This window comes from Borostomias antarcticus, assembly GCF_949987555.1.
Source record: "Borostomias antarcticus genome assembly, chromosome: 13".
Classification (NCBI taxonomy): domain Eukaryota; kingdom Metazoa; phylum Chordata; class Actinopteri; order Stomiiformes; family Stomiidae; genus Borostomias; species Borostomias antarcticus.
This window is the reverse complement of record NC_140246.1, coordinates 5,763,268-5,779,805: the sequence shown is the minus strand read 5'-3', so window position 1 is coordinate 5,779,805 and position 16,538 is coordinate 5,763,268.

The following is a 16,538-nucleotide window of genomic DNA, read 5'->3' as shown; positions in this document are numbered from 1 at the left end:
CAACCTCATCTGGAAGCATGAAGCCGCATGTGGCTTTGATGTCATTAAGAAGACACTCTCTTCGTAACTCTCGCCCCCGTACTAATAGCAGACATAAGCCTACACAGAACTCAGGGAAAGGCAATCAAGGGCATTCATTATGTAGAGAGGAGACCGGGTACAGACCAGCACCTCACTGTTTGGTTGTTGAGAAAAAAAAAGTGTGTGTGTGTTGTGAAGTTAGTGGGTTGGCGTGTGCCGGTGGTGTGTCTGTCCCAACGTGACCAACGTGTTCATTACCTCTGTCGGTCTTCATGGCTTATTTATCCGTGAAGCTGAACATGGAGCCACGGTCAATAAACACCCCAGGAGAGATGTGTCCCTTGGGCAAGACACTGAACCCCGAATCGCTCCCAGTGAGCAGGCTAGCACCTTGCATGGTGGCCGCCACTGGTGTGTGACAGGGACATGATCTCTCCAATCCAATTACAAGACACCTTGATGTAGCTTGCTTGCGTTAAACAGTCCAGACACGCTCAAATAAAATCAGAATTCAAACAAAATACAGTTGCAGCTTATTTCAGTATAGCTTGATTCGCCTGTTGTTATGTCTTTTTACATCCACAAAAGCATCAAGATTTATGGCCTTTGCTCTTTTTGACTCCACACTTAATACCCCCAAATTACCCAAGCGCTCATCACTCATTGTGGTTCTTAACATAGTTTTAATTAACTTAAGCACTGAAAAACTACGCTCACATGCTGCATGCAATGTTAACCAGCCTAGTATTTTGACCCATCAAAAGCAGTTAGCTGAAAACAATTATTTTAATTGTAAACAGAGGTAATTGTTGTATAATAATTGACTTACCGATCCTATCCTTCTTTTGTAATGCTGTCCATGCGCCAAGAATGCAGCAGTGTGCTTGCTGGCGTGCCTGTCTTGCTACAGTACATCAAATTGACAGCGCACAGTAGGAAAGGTGTAGGACCACGCAAAGCGTAAGGTGCCCTATGTATGCGCCTGATTAAAATATTGTTTTATTATTAGTTTTTGAAAGATTCTGACATTCATATATTAACAGAGCCTAGTAATACTATATGCATGTTAGTTTCACTCAAAAATAAAATAAAAATTTAGATTTTCGAAGGGGTGGCCAATGGGGTGGCCAGCTTTTTATAAGGGTGGCACTGGCCACCCTTGGGGGTGCCCCTGAACAGAGAGACAGAGAGAATGAGAGAGACACAGAGAGAGATAAAGAGAGACAGAGAGAGATACAGATCAAGGTTCCCAAGGAGCCTGTGGCGCTGAAGGATCCTGACTTCATTAGACACGGATACTGTATATGCAAATCCTGACCGGGAAGAACGAGGAGGAGCGTTGCCATGGCAGTCTCATCCCGCTGGTCCAGACGGGCGAGGCTGCGCTCTCCGCTTTCGGGAGTAACAGCACCTGTTGAGGAAGGAAGCGTGCGCGTCAGGGGCGTCGCCACCTTCACACTGAGGCTGCCATCACGCTGCTGCGCTTTGTGGGGGATTATTTTTTCTCAATCTGCTCCGCCTTTTTTTAATGAAAGGCAACAAGTGGCGGCACAGCGAGAAAAACTAAGACCTGCTCCCCCCCCTCCTCCCCGGGTTTTTTTGTTTAAACTCGTTCTTGACGTCAGCGCCCCGCTGAGCTTGGCAAACGAGCAGATGGGCTGCCACCCTTAACAAATAAATAACAACAAATAAATAAATAAACAAATGTGCAGCATGTCCGCAGCCCCGAGATCAATTTCATTTTCATTTCATTTTCAATTTCAATTTCATACCGAAATCATTATGGCCTTTGGAGGGCGGAGGGGAAAAGGAAATCGATATCGATCATCTCTTGAAGCCGCGGCATAAAAAGGTGCAGCTTGCAGGCGAGAAACTCAGGATGCAGGGCGGCTCTTGCGGGGGTCAGGAAGCTCTTGATGCCGGCGGGCGTCTGGAGGGGATCGAGCGGCGCTACGCTCAGGCTCAGGGGCTATGCTCAGGCGCTACGCTCAGGCGCTACGCTCAGGGGCTACGCTCAGGCGCTACGCTCTGGAGAGAGAGGAGAGGATGGAGAGAGAGGAGAGGATGGAGAGAGAGGAGAGGATGGAGAGAGAGAGGAGAGGATGGAGAGAGAGGAGAGGATGAAGAGAGAAAGGAGAAGATGGAGAGAGAGGAGAGGATGGAGAGAGAGGAGAGGATGGAGAGAGAGGATGGAGAGAGAGGAGAGGATGAAGAGGAGAGGATGGAGAGAGTAGATAATGAAGAGAGGAGAGGATGGAGGAGAGTAGAGGATGGAGAGAGGAGAGGATGAATAGAGGACAGGATGGAGAGAGGGGTGTGTGTGGGGGGGAGGGGCTGAGAGAGGACACAATCAGGGGGCAGAGAAAACATTTACCAAAGAGAAACAGCTCTTAGGCCGGCGCGCCATGAACGGCTCATTACGGCGCCCAACGGGGCGGAACAAAGTTATGCACTCCGTCCGGCCACGCTCGCTGCCACAGCGCTCAGCCGCAAAGTTGTTTACAAGTAATCGGGATAGCCACTTAGCCCCTCTCTCTATACCACTAAAACTCTCTTTAACTTTCCCCTCTCTCTGGTGTATTTCTACCCTTGACCCACCCCCCCCCCCCCCCACACACACACACACACACCTCTCTTTGGCTTCAAAGTGATGTTTTCATCTCTCCTGGGGTGTTTATTGACCGTGGCTCCATGTTCAGCTTCACGGATAAATAAGCCGTGAAGACCGACAGAGGTAATGAACACGTTGGTCAAAGTTTCCTGGGGACACACACAGCCTCTCTCTCTCACTCTCTCTCTCTCTGTCTGTCTCTACCACCCTTCTCTCATTCCATCTTTCCTGTAGTAAATCTCGCTCCTCTCTCTCTCTCTTTCTCCTATAGTACACCTCACTCCTCTCTCTCTCATATTCTTTCTCTCTCTCTCACTCTCTTTCCACTATAGTACATCCTCTTCTCTCTGTCTCTCTCTCCATCGTCCCCCTCACTCCTCTCTCTCTCTCTCTCCCTCTCGTGTGTCTCTCTACATCGACTAACAAATGATACAAGAACAGACTCAGGTTTCTATGGTAACGCAGTTAGCTGTATCTTTTGATGATGTTCTTGTTGTGGGCCCTCGAACCCTCACCCCTAAAGATGCACCACACTGATAAGTGGCTGATGAAGTGCCTTAGATAAACGACGAGTGTCTGTTTGTCTGGTCACATTGACATATTGGACCGATTCAGCGTCAGATTACTGGAAATCCTGCTTGTTTATCCAACCTTTTTATGAATACCTGACACATCAGCAGTCATGGTCAGGACTTCGATCGAGCCCCCACCTGGGGTCCGGTTGCTAGGTACTTATAATTGTCACACCACTCACATTGTCCAATCATACTGTGTCTTTATGTCATTATCAAAATGTTATATTAAAGAGTGACTGTCCTTGATTGAACTCTGTTGCGTGCTACCATCTGGGACGAAGTGCTATTGATGCCTCGTCAATAAACACACCATTCCTCAACTGGCAGTTCTGTTGTCCGCCTGTTTTTCATTATTAAAGTATCGAGACTCCTACATTCTCTCCCCCCCCCCCCCCCCCCCCCCCCCACAAAAAAAAAAAACCTGACCTAGTCCAAAGTCCAAAGTCCAAACCTGAAGGCTACAGACTACAGTACACAGCAGGGGGCGGCTGCAGCTCAGGAGGTAGAGCGCGTCGCCCAACAATCGCAGGGCCGGCGGTTCGAATCCTGGCTCCTTCAGTCCACATATCGAAGTGTCCCTTGGGCAAGACACTGAACCCAGAATCGCTCCCAGTGAGCAGGCTAGCACCTTGCATGGTGGCCGCCACTGGTGTGTGAACGGGTGAGTGAGAGGCCATTATAAAGTCTGTTGGTTAAGAGTGGACATTGTAGAGAGAGAAACTGGAGAAAATATTGAAAACGGCACAGGAACATCTTTTGAAAAGAGTAAGGGAGGAGAATAGCGACTTCTATTTAAGATAGACTCTGGAGACAGCGGCTATTCTTCGCGCACCCCCCCCCCCCCTCCCCCTGCCTGACAGTGGCTCATTTGACGGGGAATGATCCTCTCCTCCTCCTCCTCCCCAAGAGGGACGGATGATCTGCTGGAGGACATGGGTGCAGCGAGGGGTAAACAGTCCAGCGGTCGCTATACACCTACGTTTATCATCCCTCGCTTCCAAGTCATTACCCGCCTCCATGTGTTCGCTCTGTCCAATCTCGCTTTCATTCCCCTACAATCGTCCTCCTCGACCCACGCCCTGGACCCCATTTCACCTGTCCCTTTCGCCTCCTCTCCTGCTCTCTCTCTCTGTCTCTTTCTCTCTCTCTCTCTGTCCATCTCTCTCTCCCGGTCTGCCTGTCTAGCTTAGTCCAGTGATTGATGTGGATTAGAGGGAGAGGGAGAGAGAGAGGGAGAGAGAGATGGAGAAGGAGATGGAGAGAGAGAGAGAGAGAGAGAGAGATGGAGAAGGAGATGGAGAGAGAGCAAGAGTGAGAGGGAGAGAGAGAGGGAGAGAGGAAGAGAAGTAGAGTGAGAGGGAGAGAGATGGGGAGAGAGAGAGGGAGGGAGAACATTCGACCACATTAAAGGTCAGATAAAAGCTTGCCCTGGCACAATGGGAATAATCCTGTCCTAGAAAAGTCTCAAAGAGAGCAACACACACACACACACACAAACACACACACACACACACACACACACACACACACACACACACACACAAGGCAATTCAAGGCAAGTTTATTTATATAGCACATTTCAGCCACAGGGCAATTCAAGGTGCTTTACATGAGACATTAAAAGCATTATAACAAAATGCAAGACATTATAGACACTTAAAACAAAAAGCTGGACAAATAGATTACAGGAATAAAAGTTACAGTGCAGTATACAGATAAATATAACTCCTCTTAGAAAGCAGTGGCAAAAAGAAAAGTCTTCAGGCTTGTTTTAAAAGAACCAAGAGTTGCAGCAGACCTGCAGTTTTCTGGAAGTTTGTTCCAGATAGATAAAACTGAACGCTGCTTCTCCATGTTTTGTTTCAACTCTGGGGACAGAAAGCAGACCTGTGCCAGACAACCTGAGGGGTCTGGATGGTTCATAGCGTATGAGCAGATCAGAAATATATTTTGGCCCTAGACCATTCAGTGCTTTGTAAACCAACAGCAGGATAAAGTCAATTCTTTGACAGACAGGAAGCCAGTGTAAAGACCTTAGAACTGGTGTGATGTGATCCACTTTCTTAGTCTTAGTGAGGACTCAAGAAGCAGCGTTCTGAATCAGCTGCAGCTGTCTGATCGATTTTTTAGAGAGACCTGTAAACACGCCGTTACAGTAGTCGAGTCTACTGAAGATAAATGAATGGACAACTTTTTCCAAATCCTTCTGGGACATACATCCTTTGATCCTTGATATATTCTTCAGGTGATAGTAGGCTGACTTTGTAATTGACTTAATGTGGCTGTTGAAATTCAGGTCTGAGTCCATGACTACACCAAGATTTCTGGCTTCGTTTGTGTTTTATAGCATTACTGATTGAAGTTGAGCACTGACTTTTAATCGTTCTTCTTTGGCTCCAAAAACAATTCAGTTTTATTTTTGTTAAGTTGGAGAAAGTTCTGGCACATCCAATCATTGATTTGTTGAATGCACTTACTCAGCGCTTGTATGGGATTATAGTCTCCTAGTGATATGGTGATATAAATGTGTGTGTCGTCTGCATAGCTATGGTGACATATTTTCTTGTTTTCCATAATTTGAGTTAGTGGGAGCATGTAAATGTTGAACAGAATAGGCCCCATGATGGAGCCTTGGGGAACTCCACAGGTCATATTTGTCAGCTCATATTTGTAATTGCCTATAGACACAAAACAGTCCCTGTCCTTTAGGTAGGATTCAAACCAATCTAACACTGTACCAGCCAATTTTCCAGTGGGCCTAGTAGTATATTGTGGTCTACCATGTCGAACGCAGCGCTGAGATCCAGTAGACTGAGATTTTGCCATTATCTGTGTTTAAATGGATGTCATTAAATACCGTAATTAGAGCAGTCTCAGTGCTGTCGTGTGGTCGAAATCCTGACTGGAAGACATCAAAGCCATTACTTAGTGCCAGAAAGTTATTCAGTTCTTGGAAAACAACCTTTTCAATTATTTTGCTTAGAAATGGGAGGTTTGATATGGGCCTATAATTGTTCATTTGTGAGGTGTCTAGATTATTCTTTTTTAAGAGTGGCTTGATGACTGCAGTTTTCAGGGTTTATGGGAACACACCTGAAAGAAGAGATGTGTTTACAATTTGTAATAAATCAAAGGCCATGCAGTTGGATACAGTTTTGAAGAAGTCTGTAGGTAGAACAACAAGGCAACAGGTCAAGGATTTCAGATATTGTATAGTATCCCCCAGGGTTTGAAATTGTGTCATGGTATTAATTTTAAGTGGACACTGTGACGACACATGTCCTGTACCTGGAATGGAGGCACTAACTGCTTGTCTAATTTTTTGAATTTTGTCAGTGAAGAATGAGGCAAATTCATTGCAGGCCCTGGTGGAAAGACGTTCAGAGGCTACTGACACAGGAGGGTTTGTCAGCCTATCGAAAGTGGCAAACAAGTCACGCACATTGTTATGGTTTTTGGTGATGATGTCAGAAAAGAAGGTTTGCCTTACATTTCTCAGCTCCAGATTATAAATGCGAAGTCTCTCTTTATAGATGTCATAATGAACATGGAGATTTGTTTTTCGCCACCTGCATTCAGCTTTTCGACACTCTGTTTTTTCTATTCTGACCAGCATGGCGTTTCTCCATGGAGATCTTCTCTTACCAGAGACCACCTTCACCTTAGTGGGCGCAATGGCATCAATAATGTTTGTAATTTTAACATTGAAATTATCTACAATCTTGTTGACTGAGGCCATAGAGGGCGCAGGTGTGGACAAGAAAGCCTGAGTAAATATTTCACTGGTGTTTTCAGTGATGTGCCGTTTTGAGATAACCTTTGATTGAGAATTTGTGTGCATGGAGATAGTACTCTCAACCAAAACACAGGAATGATCAGAGAGCGCAACATCAGACACCTCAAGCTTAGAAATATTCAGACCTTTGGTGATGATGAAGTCCAGAGTGTGCCCCTTGTTGTGTGTGGGCTCCGTCACATGCTGAGTCAGTCCATAGTTGTCAAGGACACAACCTAGCTCTTTAGCCCCTCTGTCCTGAGGGTTGTCAACAGGGATGTTAAAATCACCAACAATAACCACACAGTCAAAGTCAATGCAGACAGTAGACAACAGTTCAGCAAAGTCATCAAAGAAGTTTGGACAGTATTTGGGTGGCCTGTAGATGTTTAGAAATATGGCTCGAGAAGAGGAATTCAACTGAAGAGCCACATATTCAAAGGAACCAACATTTTCATAACACATCTGCTTACATTGGAGGGAGTCATTGAACAAGATGGCTACTCCACCTCCTTTCTTATGTACTCTAGCCTCACTCATTAAGCTGAAGTTGGGAGGAGTTGACTCAATAAGAACAGCTGCACTGTTACCTTGGTCTAGCCAAGTTTCAGTTAAAAACATAAAATCAAGATTGTGTTTGGTAATAAAATCATTGATTAAAAATGTCTTTCCTGCTAAAGATCTGACATTTAATAAAGCTAAGTTTAGTGTGCTGAGGGTATTATCTGCACATTTCTCTGTGATAGTTTGTGGCTGACGGGGAATAGATACAGTACTAAATTTGATATATTTGTAGAGCCGGTTGAGTGTTTCCTGTTACTTAGCAGATTCACCATTGTTTTAATTACCTATCATTACATTACATTACATTACATTACAGTCATTTAGCAGACGCTTTTATCCAAAGCGACTAACAATAATTGCATTTAACGTAGGAAGAACCAATGTACTACTACTTGCCAGAACTCACAAGTGCATCTTCTTTCTAAAACAAACAAGTGACTAAGAGCATAATCTAGTGCTGAAGGCAAAGTGCAAGAATCACAATCTAAAGTACAGTGCAATATAATATAATAAGTGCTTAGGTGGGAGGATTGTTGTAGTACTTCTTGAAGAGATGAGTTTTGAGCCTGCGACGAAAGATGGGCAGCGACTCTGCTGTCCTGACATCAGTGGGCAGCTCATTCCACCACTGCGGGGCCAGGACAGAGAAGAGCCGTGACCGTGTCGATCGACCGCAGGAGCCTCGGAGTGACGGGGCAACCAGTCGCCCTGAGGTAGCAGAGCGTAGTGGTCGGGAGGGGATGTAGGGTTTGACCATGGCCTGGAGGTAGGAGGGGGTTGTTCCTTTCATTGCCCTGTAGGTTAGCGCCAGAGTTTTAAACTGGATGCGAGCCGCTACAGGGAGCCAGTGTAGGGAACGGAGGAGGGAAGTTGTGTGGGAGAATTTGGGGTGGTTGAACACCAGGCGAGCAGCAGCTTTCTGGACAAGTTCCAGAGGTTTAATGGCTGACGCCGGTGCCCCCGCAAGGAGGGAGTTGCAGTAGTCCAGGCGGGAGACAGGAATTGAGGAGGATACCATCACGTTGGGTCCTGGATTGTCCTGGAAGGTGTCATGAGTGCCATTAGCCTTGTAGCCTGGACCCAGTACATACTGTATCAGTTAGAGCTTGCTGTATTTTTTAAACAAGTAACTGAATGTGCTGTGCCTTTATCAGGCTGGGCCCGGCGTTTCTCATGGGAGTTGGGGGAAGAGAAAATGGAAGTATTGCACGGGGTGAGGGCGGTTGGGAGCGTGTAATACAGCGTGTGAAGGTACTTGCTGGTGGGTGCCGGTGAGAGGAAGCGAGTGAGAGACTCTCCCTCTTGGGGGGGTGGAGGGGGTGGATCCTCGCTGGTGAGTGCTAGTGGGGGGGGGGAGTGAGAGACTCTCACTCTTGGGGGGGTGGAGGGGGTGGATCCTCGTTGGTGAGTGCTAGTGGGAGGGGGGGAGTGAGAGACTCTCCCTCTTGGGGGGGTGGAGGGGGTGGATCCTCACTGGTAGTGGGAGGGGGGGAGTGAGAGACTTCCCCTTTTGCAGTAGCTCATCAATTTGGCTGAGCTTCCGTGTGGCAGCTTTGATGAGGCCATTGATTGGTGAGCGTGGTGGAGGAGGGGAGGGGCATCGTTGGGTTGTTGTCGGTGGGGTGTCTCCCATAATCAGAGCTTTGTTGAAGCGGCAGCTCTTCAAGGTTTGTACCTCGTTGTGATATGTCTTCCTTCTGTTTTGGTATTTCTTGTCTCTTGTCCTTGACCATGGCAGAGGGAGCAGATGGATGCTGCAGAGAATAGAACAGATTGGAGATAAACAGTTTTACTCCTGACCTGTTAAGGCAGAGTCCATTTCTCTGAAAAAGATGGTATCGTTCCCCCCAAAAATGGAAAATTGTCAATGTAGCGCACTGAGTGAGTGGTACAGGCAGTTGAGAGCCATGTGTTCAGTGCCAACAGTCTGCTGAATCTCTCAACCCCTCTTCTGATTGGTGGTAGAGGGCCGCTGATAAACACCTCCGCTTTCAGAGAACTGACTGTGTTCAGCAGATCAATAAAGTCTCGTTTAAAAACTTCTGACTGCTGTTGCGCAACGTCATTTGTCCCCACGTGCACAATGATGTTTTTCACAGTTGGATGTTTAGCCCCGATATGCAAGATTTTTTCTGTCATGTCAGCAACCATATCCTTGGGAAAGCAGAGACAAACACACACACACACACACACACACACCACATATACACACACACACACACACACACACACACACACACACACATTTGAATTACTTTTGTGTACTATGTGTTCACATAATCAACACATAATTGTTGAACACAAACAATAATAGATGTGGAAGCATTGGACATTCTGCCATACATGACATCAATTGTATGACGTCACAGCATCTGGTGTATTAGCTGTAACATTTGAAAATACATTGTGTTCACTATTACACAGGTTGAACAGTGGACACCCCCATTCCACCCCCCCATTGGACACCCCCATTCCACCCCCCCTTCCCCGATCAGACTGGTCTGGACTGGTCTGGTCTCTCCTGCAGCTTCTGGCCTTGTAGCAAGATAACCAGCCGATGGTTCGGCGCCCAGGTCTTTATCTCTAACCACAACAATTGCTGTTGTCCACAGAATGTACCAACCATGGAATGTCACCCTTAACTCATAATCAATCAATCAAGTTGGATTTATATAGCGCACTTCATGATACCCAGAGCGCTTTAGTCCAGTATTCATTCAGACACAGTCATACCGGTGGTGGTAAGCTACATCTGTAGCCACAGCTGCCCTGGGGCAGACTGACAGAAGCGTGGCTTCCAATCAGCGCCTACGGCCCCTCCGACCACCACCAACATTCATTCACATTCAGTCTATGGAAGGGAGACATAAAACTCTGGCCAACAGCCACACTCACAAGAGCTAACATCATAATTAGAAACAGCTAACAGGATGAGGTTAAACAGACATTTCTCTGAAAAAAACAGCCATTTTCATCAAAACTGTCTAATGGCCCCCGGCTTCATCATTAGCGGAAGTGGTGAAGCATCGATCAGGTCCAGCCCACTGATGAACTCAGAAGTTATGTAGTCTAGTCCACCTGCTCTTTCCATTCACCTGCTATGTTAAATCTATGACCCAGGTAGGTGTACTTGCCTCGTGTAGGTCGTTCACACGGATGGGCTTTGAGCTGATGATGAACTCCAGGCTCCTGTCAGACTTAGATTTATACCACTTCGTCTCCGGTAGAGAACATCACATTTTGATTGCTTTATTTCCAGGCCAGAGCAGACCAGGAATGAGTTCTTGTTCTTAATAACGCTCTCCTCTCAAGATGCCAACTGTACGTCGTCGGCGTAGCCCTGTACAGTTAGGGGAAAACACACCAGGTGCAGGGGCACACAGCCATTTAATCCACACTTACACACACGCGCGCACACACAAACACACACACACACCAACCTGGCATTAAACCAAGCTAGACCCTGACCTTGCCTTGACTGAAAGAAACTAACCCGACATCAGAAACCCAAACACACACATCGTCAGGAAGGAGACACGTCGCGGACCGGCCTCTGAACCCAGCGGTCATCTCACACGGTCGAGTCTGGCCCGGTCAGCCTGGCCTCGGCCTCCCTCCCCTGACCCGCCGGGAGCAGAAGGTTCCCCTCCCCGGAGCGCGTGTCTGGAGCAGCGGTCAGCAGAGGAGGGGGCTACTCCCCCCCCACCCCTGCTGCCGCGGGGGACAGGAGACTGACCCGCTCGACTGCGCCTCGCCCCGCACTGGACCACCCAGAGAGAGAGAGAGAGAGAGAGTGTTACGCCCCCTAGACGGCGTGGTGTGCTAGGCGTAGTGAGGCATGACACAGGAGGCAGGAGACAGAATAAATATATAAAAAAGTATATTTATTACTAACACAAAATACCTACTCCACAGGGAACAAAGGGACTAAGAACGGTGCCAAATAAAAGAACACAGTAAAATCCACTTCCCTAACCTGCCTAACCAAAAACCTTCCCTAACTATGAAAACGTATAAAGGTGGCACACGCTCCTAACCTGGTGTACATAACAGGAGGTAAACTACGTGAGCTGTGTATACCCATGGGTAGCTTACCTGTCCCCTGCCCCCTGGGCGGGTTACGAAAACTAAGGAATAATTAGCAAACTTGACAGAAAACTAATGGCGCGTTCCAGGCAACCCGTAACTCGTGTTTTTCCGACCTTCTACACGTGAAAATGCACTGGAATGGCAGTCAAACCCGTTACTTCCCACACGTGAACTCGTACCAGGGTTATATAGGAGGTGAGGTAGCAGCTGATTGGTCAACCGCAGCTGGATGGAATGAAGGTAATTCGCCTTATTCACCCGGCAGCCATATTGGTCAGTCTGGAGTGCGGATGCGGAAGTGCCTGTTGACTTCAATGTTAAAAGTTCACTGTAAAAACACCACTTCAAGAACTGAAATAGTCAAAATAACAGGCTGAATACACTATCGGGGTTACAAACTCTTACCATTACCAGACTCTGATTGTTTTTCACTGCCGTTGTTTTCGCGTTTGGAAATACATGGAGGTGAATGAGCCATAGTTAGCCATCAGCTTCATTCACTCCGATGTATTTCCAAACGCGAAAACAACGGCAGTGAAAAACAATCAGAGTCTGGTAATGATGAGTTTGTAACCCCGATAGTGTATTCAGCCTGTTATTTTGACTATTTTGGTTCTTGAAGTGGTGTTTTTACAGTGAACTTTTAACATTGAAGTCAACGGGCACTTCCGCATCCGCACCCCTAATTACGTCAGACTGACCAATATGGCAGCTGAGGTGAATAAGGCGAATGAGGGATGATTGGACTGGACTCACCAACGGCACCTGAATGGAGTGAGAGTAGGGGGGAGAGAACAGAGGGAAGGAAACAAACACACGCACACACAAACCCCAGCCAGACCAAGGGCCGTAACAGAGAGAGAGAGAGAGGGAGGGAAAGAGGGGGAGAGAGAGGGAGAGAGAGAATGACTCGTATAGGCTACCATCTTTAAAGAGACCAGTTAAGGACAGTCCCTGGGCAGGGTGTGTGTGGGGGGGGGGGGCGGTCTCACCTACGACTGGCCACAAATCTACCGCCAGGGTCAACCCCTCCCCACGAGAGAGAGAGAGAGAGAGAGAGAGAGAGAGAGAGGGAGAGAGAGAGAATGAGGATCTGGGGGATCACCCCCCCTGGTCAAGGACACTGTCTCACAGACACACAGAGACAGAGAGCCTCCATCCATTACATCTGCCAGACCACCCTACGTGACTGAGCCAGGCTGGAGGACAGCGCTGCACCTATGAACACGCTGTAATTAAACACACACACACACACACAGTATGAACATGCTGTAATTAAACACACACGCACGCACGCACACAGTCTGAACGCACTTTAATTAGACACACACACACACACCAAGAAAACGATGCTGCATTTCTTTGCTCTCTAATCACATACACACACATACACACACACACACACACACACACATTATTTGTAATCCCCCGCTTGGGCTGAGAGAGGTGCCAGACCAGAAGTTGGGGGGTGGGGGGGGGGGGGCTATAACGATGAAGAAAGGAAACTATTAGATTGTTTTCCTCCCTCCATCCCTCCAGCCAACATCCCTCTGTTCCAACCCTGGGACAGCAGCAGCCAAGCGCACAATTAGTCTGCTCCACTTCACACGACAGGTTTGTGGGTGTTTTTGTACTTTATTTTATTTTATTAAAAGAGCGGTTTGATATTTAGCATCATAAGCCCTGTTAGAAGGTTATTTACCATCATATACAACGGTCCATATCAACATTGTTACGGACTGCGCACTCTTGAGATATTAATGTTCATTGCTCATGTCACAGCTAAGTACACAGTGGCTATATACTGTATGCCCATAGAGATCCATTATGTACTTAGCTGTGACATGAGCCATGAGCACTAATAACTCAAGAATGCACAATTCGTCAAAACTTTTATGTGGACGTGGTGTATGATCGTAAGTAACCCCATAACAGGGCTTATGATGCTGAATATCAAACCACTCCTTTCTGCTTACACATATTGTGAGTTAATTGCTAACTTACCGCTGCCAATAAAGTTGTTGGCTGAAAGTGAGGATGAAAATATGCACCACATGCTGATCGCCGAAAACAACAGCTGTGACACCACGGTACACCACTGAAGCATATGCCATAGTTTGACAGGGTTAAACGCCAGGGCACGATGTGTGTATGCATTCAGTATACACACAAACACACACACACACATATGCTGGCTACTCACTCTTACAAGCACACACACACCCTTTACCCCTCAACTGTGAGGCGGAAATGACGCCCACAGTTATCCTAATGCTTCATCTACCATCCCTGCAAACCACACACACACGTGCGCACACACACACACACACACACACACACAGGCACACACACACACACATACAGTACACACACCAGCGCTCGGGCAGAGTGTGCGGCGCTCTCTAAACAGCAGGCCGCGACCCCCCGCGGAGACGGACGTGTGGATGACAGACGTGATGGATGATAGACATAATGGATGACAGACGACGAGGCGGGGGCGCGGTGTCCGCTAATCACCACATCGGGGACGTCAGCGCGGTCGTTAGGAGGTACGGCAGAACGCACTCTCCGCCAGACACCCCGGTTCGAAGAGGTCGAGATAGACGAGCAGGCCCCCCCCCCTCCCCCAACATGTGACACTGGTGTTCGTCCCGTTAGTTCCCACACACACACACACGCACGCACGCACACACACACACACACACACACACACACACAGTCAGGCTGCAGTCGTTACCTGTGGTTTCGCAGCTCAGCCAGGTCTGTGTGTAGGAGGGGGGGGGGGCTTGGTATGTGGTATTCACACATACACACACACACACACACACACACACACACACACACTACACACACTAGAGAATGTGTGGTTCTATTTCCTACAGGTATGTGATGTGGGGGATAGGGAGCACATTGGGTTGCCAGTTAATGCTGTCTCATGGTTGAGTGCTTGGTGTGTGTGACTCGTGTGTTAGACGTGGTGGTAACTGATGGATTAAATGGTGATATTGTGTTTGATGTCCTCCCCCCGGGTCTGCCAGGACACACACACACACACACACACACACACACACACACACACACACTACACACACTACACACGTCAGCCTAGTGTTACCATTCATCACAGGGGTCCTAATCTGCCTTGTGTTCATGGGGACTCTATCACAGCTGAATCCACTCATAGTGCTGCAGTGTTCCGACTCTTACCCACTCGTTCATTCATGAGTTCACTCTCCTCACCCAGCCTCTCCCATCCATGCTGCTCCCCTCAGCTCAAACCATTCACACTGACTGAGCTGCAGCAAAAATAACTCAGTAGCCCCCTGCCTACTTCTACTGTGCCTTCTCTCCCAGCCTCCCCCTCTCCCTCCCTCTCTCTCTCCTTCTCTCTCTCTCTCTCCCTGTCCCTCTCTCTCCCCCTCCCTCGGTCTCTCTCTCTCTTCCTCTCTCTCCCTCCCACCCTCCCCTCTCCCTCTCTCTCCCTCCCTCTCCCACTCCCTCTCTCTATCCCTCTCTCCCTCTCTCTCTCCTTCTTTCTCTGTCCCTCTCCCTCTCTCTCCCCCTCCCTCGCTCTCTCTCCCTCCCTCTCTCACTCCCTCTCTCCCTCCCTCTCTCACTCCCTCTCTCCCTCCCTCTCTCCCTCCCCTCTCTCTCTCTCCCTCTCTCTCTCTCTGCAGTTGAAACCAGCAGTAGCACTGCAGTGCAGAAGCCTGAGCCAGACTGAGCGGAGTGCTCCTGTTCCGGGGTGACAGACGGACGAGATGGAGTCGCCGCACGCCACGCCGGCCGCAAGGGGGGCGGGAAAAGCCGGCGCTCTTAATTTGATCCCAGGCCGTTATGCCAATCACACCAAGCGCACAACAAGTAGCCCCTCCCCCCTCTCCGCCACGTCACTTCCCTTCCGTGACTGAAAGGGGAGCAGCTGTCGGAGTCACACGACTCGCAGATCAGGGCAGCGATCTAAGCGACACTGGAGAGGTAATTAAAAACCAGCTAGTCTTCGATGTCTCGGACCTGTGTTCACTGGAACGGACCAGTGACAGTGACCGTGACGGACCAGAACGCTATGACGGGCTGGCGATGGGCCGGTGAAGCAGACGGTAGATAGAGACGCACTCTACACTGTGCGTGGTGTGTGTGTGTGTGTGTGTGTGTGTGTGTGTGTGTGTGTGTGTGTGTGTGTGTGTGCGTGAATCATAAGTGGTGCCAACATCAACCTAAAACACACAATGAGGAACAGGAGGTGTATATATCCACACCCCCCCACCCATCAAGGTTATAATAGTTTTGCTTTCTTCAATTGTTTTGATATTTATATAGTTTTAACTTTAACCGGCGACAGCCGAAGGGGAGGACTTTCAACGTGAGTCACGCGGTGTCACAACGTGAGTGAGTGAGTGAGTGAGTGAGTGAGTGAGTGAGTGAGTGAGTGAGTGAGTGAGTCTGTCAGTCCCCCCGTAGTACCAGAACCCACCACAAAAGGGGCGCCTTTCCAATGCATTTTTCCATTGACAAATTTTTACATCAAAATGCTTGTTGTCTCAGTTAGTATAGTCTCAGACAAGTTTACTCGGGAAACCATGTACTTTCTACATCCACAGAGAGTAGAGCTTGAGGTGTTTAGTAGAGCTAGATATGTCTGTATTTCATTATAGGACTTTAGACCATACAGGTGCATGGACTTGTTTTCCCACTAGATGGAGACGTTATAGTACTCTTATTCACTCTACCATGCTTTGTAGAGAGCTTACTTTGGACAATCATTGATACACATGATGTGACATTAGTAGCGCTAGATATGTCTGTATTTCAACATTCATTATAGGACTTTTGACCATAAAGGTGCATGGACTTGTTTAGCAATTAGTGAATGTTGTGTCCAAGGGTCATGCCTCTCGATTCC